Genomic DNA, 6,154 nt, shown 5'->3' with positions numbered 1-6,154 from the left:
GTCTTCCACAAAACAAATGTGATCGCAGACTATTCGGGCACAACGCCTACCGGCCTGTAAATATCGTTAGAATTAACGCCATCACACACAAACAAATAAATGCAAATACAGGCACGCAAAACAACCATGTGTTTTTCAAGCATTTTAACAGTTTCTTTTAAGTCTTGTACAGAAACGTACAAGTTTACAAACTTATGCGAGGGGTCGTGGGGTTAGTGTTTCTCTTTTTTTAAGATATTCTCCAGGAGTTTGTGAATCGAAAAACGTATACAGATACAGATAAAAGGTGTGACCTTTCCACCTCTCACTGACGCTGCTTGTAAAACAAAAACAAAAAAAAGGTGTAAGGAGTGAGACAGTGACTATTTTCAAGTTCTGTCAAATTAAAGCACTGCATTACCTTCAACCCACTTTCCCGCCAGTTTTTTGCGAAAACATGCTCTTTTTAGTTTGTTTCTTTTTGAAGTTGGAAGAGTGGTTGTAAAACAAATGCTAGAAAAGTCGTTTTGTTTAGTTTTTTTTCTAAATTGAAAACAAACTAGTTTAAGAACTGAATCTGTAGAACTTACGTAAAGGGCATTTTATAATTTCCTCTGTAACCTTTTCCATTAGTTGGCGAACGATACCACTAAATAGCCTGAATGCTAGTCTTTAGCTACACCGTCCTTGTGTGTCTTTCATTTATAGACAATCATGTGTTCCTTGTGTTTAATTTTTTCCCCTTGTCCATTGTTGCTTTGTTTTTGTCTCACTTTTTTTTTTTCTCGGTTGATGTTGTCAATGTTATTGCTGTGTATCTTTAAAGTTGTATTTATTTCTCTACAAACTGTAGTTTGTTTACTGAATAGCACTGCTCTCAACCGCCCCCTTGTGTTGAAATGAAGAATTTCTCACTGAAAATTTTGGGCGAAGAGACTACTGGGATTTGTAGAAAGGTCTGAATGCCAGATAGTATTAAACATACCGTCACAGCTTATACTTCTAATAAAACTGGTAAAGGATATAGATATTACTTAGGTTTTTTGTATGACAATTTATTGATTCAACTGCAAAATATATAAAAAAAGAGAAAATAATAAAAAACAGCTGATATTATTTCTTCATAAAACGCATGATTGGTCCAAGCTGTACTTGGCATTTTCTATGGTTGTCTGCAAGCTTCTGTGACGTTTAGGTCCATGTTGATTTCTTGTGCCAATCCCAGAAGAAATGTCAGATTTTGTTTATCCTCACGAGGTGAAGGACCAAATCTCTCCTAATTCACTTTGTTTTGTTTTTTGTTGATGTTTATAATCCCATTTTTAAAAGTAATCAGTGAGTTGAGGTACTTCTGTTTTAATGCTTTCTACAATGTAACTGTATTGCATTATAATTCAATACTGTGGGAGGAGTTGCTGAGAAATAAAAAACTCCTATGTGGGCCGACTGTGCACTCTCACATGGGCTCGGGCTCTGTCTGTCTCTTTTTCTCTTTTATGGTGACTAGAAGATAGAAATGTCAAGGTCATATTTCACCCCAAAATGTTATATATATATATATATATATATATATATATATATATATATATATATATATATATATATATATATATATATATATATATATATATATATATATAGTACAGACCAAAAGCTTGGACAGACCTTCTCATTCAAAGAGTTGAGGAAAATGAGGAAAGGTTGCTTGCATTATAACAGTATTAAGCATTTTGTATTAATAATCATACATAACGTAATGTGAATAAATGTTTTATATATTATTATTATTGTACTAATTTAATTTGCTGATTCTAATGTAAGAAAAAAATTAATAATTTTTTGCAAAAAAGGCCTAAAAATAAGGTTAGATTTCTCAGATATAATTTTGTTGATTTTTAGTTAAATTGTGCTTTATCCATAATCTCCTGTCTCTGAATAAGAGACCTAAATATGCTGGTGCCACTTGACGTTGCAAAGAGGTGTCAGTCAATGTGCGGCAGACACACATGTTTCTGAAAGAAAGACAATAAAACTCTTTTGATAGCCGCTCCCTCACACACCCACTTGTATTATTTCACACCAAGACGCATAAAAATCTTCTTCACACACACTGCCAGATGGACACAGAGCAAATCTGATCCCCGGTCATCGCTCTCACACAGATCCACTGTCCCATAGCCAGAGAGAGTCTGCAAGAGAGAGAGAAAAGCGGCTGAAAGAGAAAAGAGGGAAAGAAGAATGCACGCTGCACTCGTTTGTTTGAGGGAAATGATGGATGAGGTGGAGAGATGTGATGACCTGGCTCATCGCTCAAACTCTCATTGAGAAACAACATTCGACTGACGTCTCTCTCATTGTTTAAATGGGATCCAACTTTTCCAGGCAACCTGATCAGAATCCCTCGTTCTCACCCTCATAATTCTCCCTCCTCCTTTCTTAATCATATTCCCCATTGTCTAATTTTTCCAGAAGGATGCCATTTTTATAACTAATTTTTTCCAGTCCATCTATTCTTCTCCTTCTGTCCTTTTCTCACCCTATTATTCTCTATCTCTCAGATTTGTAGTGGGTGGATGCCGTTGTGGACAGAGGGGTGATAAGTGCTTGTCTGGGATCGAGGCTTTGTGTGTGATGAGAGGCAGGGTGGGATTTGCTTGGGAAAATTAGTTAAGACCTCTTTTGTGTTTCCTGCCATTTTCACTCAACATAAACTCGATTTTGTTGCCCCTGTCCGCATTACGTGGGTTAGACGACACTGCCACGCAAAGACAAAACATAGGCACTACACACAAGTCTCTCAGTCTAAACAAATGAAAACTATGTCAACATATAACTCACCATTGCATTGTTATGAACCTCTATGAATTTCTTTCTTCTGCAGAACATATTTTTTTATTTTTTTGTCCATACAAATGTGAATACTGTGTTGTTTTGGACCTCATTGAATTTCCTTTAAAATGTGTTTTTTTTTTTTTTTTTTTTTTACAGAAGTAAAAAAGAAATACAGGTTTGGAACAACATAAGAATGATTAAATGAAAGAATTATAATTCTTTGAATGAACTATGCCTTTAAGGCTTGTTGAAATTGAGCCCCTGAAAGGACACGGCGATGGTTAGAAAAGAAACGAAAGAAATTGGAGTAAAATTATAGTTTAATGATTTTGCATTATCAAGCTAAAATTTTCTTGGGAGAACACAATAGTTTTGCAAAAGTGCACAATAGCATTGTAATATAATGTTTCCTCCCATCTCATAATTTTTTTCTATCACCATGTCCCATTGGTGGCTGCGCAGATTTACACTGATCTGAAAAATTTGGTCAGTTGGACAGTGTGAATGTGTGTGTAATTTATCAGACCTGCCTTAGTTATTATGAACTAACATTGAACAGTTGTATTTTTAAAATGCCATTAACAAAGTTAATAAATACTGTTACAAATGTTTTGCCCATTGTTAATGTTAGTTAATGCATTGACTAATGTTAACTAATGGGAACCTATTGTAAAGTAAAGTGTTGTCAAGTTCAAAGTTGCCCCTTATTTAAGTGGAAACTGAAATGTAAGGTACACACCGGCACTTGAACAGTAAAAGCGGTGTCACACTCAATGATAATTGATGGCCCGCTTTTGGTCAGTGCAAGCCGTCATTCTCTGAGCTCAGCAGGGCATCCTGCTTTGATGAGGTCATCATGGGTCAGCCAGCTCTGATGAGGTCACAGCAGGTCATCCCAGTTTGATGAGGTCGGCTGGAGAGGGTTTTGTGGGTGCTGTAGTAGGGTGAAGGTGATAACGGGTCTGCACAAGAGGAAAAGAGGCCAACATGGACTATTACTGACCAGCTGTTTGCCGTGTACGTCTGTCATGTGCGTGAAAGATCACAGGCCAAGGCTTGTACGTCTCCCTCTACAGGGCAGCATCTCAACCCTAACATACTGTCAGTGTGAGTGTGTGTGAGCCCCTCCTGAACACACAGTCACATTTGTCATTCTCAAGGGAGTGGTTGTGTTTGACGGTGGAATTTCCCATTGCATTCATCAGAGTGTATGGATCTATCTAATGAACTAATGAGTCTTTTGGCATAGGTACAAAACAGCCGCACACACGACATCCCACTCTCATATGTGTGTTCAAACACAGGCCCCTCTCTTTTATGGTGACTGAAACATTGCACGTTCTGCCACCACCCTACAGTAGCACCGCAGCCCTGGTCAGGACACCTATCATGGCCCCTGAGTGCAGGGTGTGACGCTGCTGGCACTCTCTTCCTGATTAACTTGGCACTGTTACTTGCCCCCTCGCCAGATGAAACAGCACCCACTGTGCTTAGTAGTGGGCTGAAACAGAAAGCGCTGCAGGCCTTTTATATCTGATGGGCATAGAGAGAGTAACATCTTTAGAGTGATTTCTACTACAACAAGCCATTTTACCACACCACACCACAGCTATAACTATAAGATCACAGAAAAACATCATTGTTGATATCAGTTTCAATAGGTTTTTTATTTTTACAACTGACAACCAATCAGAATCCACTGGACTTTAATGCTGAATTATCTGAATTATCGGATTTGTGACGTTATAATGCTTCTCAGACAAGACGTCAATTCATAAAGGAATGGGGGGTAAATGACTGTAAATGGTGAAAACTTTGTCACTAGGGTTCCCAACAAAGCCTGTCCAATTGTTACTTAAAACTAGTCCAATTGCGTTTCGGTGGGGGTCCTCCAGTAAAAATTGGGGGGTAAAATACAAGATTTTGGTGTTGTTTATTGGGCTCCTTTCAACCTGCAAACAATCTGCGGCAACAGTTCTAAAGTAGCCCAATTCCGTGGGAAAACCTCCGACTTAGCAACACTGGGTGTCACTTTGTAAAGAAATTCACACAGACATGACGAAACACGAAACCTTGCATTTATTTTTATACATTTTTTCTGCCTTTAAAGTCATTCTGCTGCTCACACTCCAGTCTAGTAGGTGGCAGTAATGCACCTTTTTAAGTCACCAATCACCATGAAACCCGAAAGAAGAAGAAGACGATGAAACACGTAATATGCACACATGAATTCTTGTATTTGTTTACACAGAGACTATTCATAGTTCCCACCTGGAGCAGTAGCCCCTCACTGCAGAACACAAGATCCAGGGGCTGAGGTAGGATCCACATCTAGGGGGTGGAGATTGGTAGGTTTAGGGGTGGATTTACAGATCAGGTTAGATTTAGGTATATGTAAGGTGGGAGGAGATTGATCCGGATCCAACCACACCCCCTGGATCCCTGGAGGGCAAAACAAAGCTTTCCTCCACTGACTGCCAGTTATATTTATGAGGTTTGCATTTAGCAATGATGCAGAAAGACAGTGATATTGATATTGGTATTGAGACAATGATAAGGCCAAATTCAGTACACACTGATGATGCAGGCAAGCAGATGAACCTAGAATATAAATGCATTTCACATTTAAGGGGTCATATGATGCTGCTAAAAAAAAAACATTATTTGGTGTATTTGGTGTAATATAATGTTTTTATGTGGTTTAAGGTTCAAAAAACACATTATTTTCCATACAGTACACAATATTGTTTCTCCTCTATGCCTTGCCTTCTGAAACAGTCAGTTTTTACAGGCTCATCGGTCTGAAAAAGCAATATGTCCACTGATTGGCCAGCTATCCAGTGCGTTGTGATTGGCCGAATACCTCAAGTGTGTGATGGAAATGTTACGCTCCTTAACATATGCCGTCTCCCAAGCCAGCAGCGCGAGAATCAGTCCAGCTGCTCTGCTCGTGCACGTCCCATCATCGGTTTTCTTTTAGCAGTTCAGTCAATGTATTGTTAGAAGTAACTAAATAACTTGAGAAATTGGTTTATTTCGCATCAGAGGGAGTGTAAGGCACATTTATAAACTGAATAACTTAAGTAAATAGTAGATTAGTGCATACTGGAGATGCGAACCATTTCAAACGATTCAGTTCGATTTGGTGAACTGGTTTGACCAGTTTACTAAGAAGATCCAGTTAAATAGAAAGATTAGTTTGCGATCCGAATATCACTGGACAAGACAAAACCAACAAAACCCATTTCAAACAAGGCATTTGTTGCATCCAGTTGGGACATAATTAGCGATTATATACGTATTGTATATAAGGTATGACTGTGTGGTTAATGAATGTTATCTT

Source organism: Carassius auratus, unplaced genomic scaffold (genome assembly GCF_003368295.1).
Source record: "Carassius auratus strain Wakin unplaced genomic scaffold, ASM336829v1 scaf_tig00026611, whole genome shotgun sequence".
NCBI classification, from domain to species: domain Eukaryota; kingdom Metazoa; phylum Chordata; class Actinopteri; order Cypriniformes; family Cyprinidae; genus Carassius; species Carassius auratus.
This window is presented reverse-complemented; position numbering follows the sequence as displayed.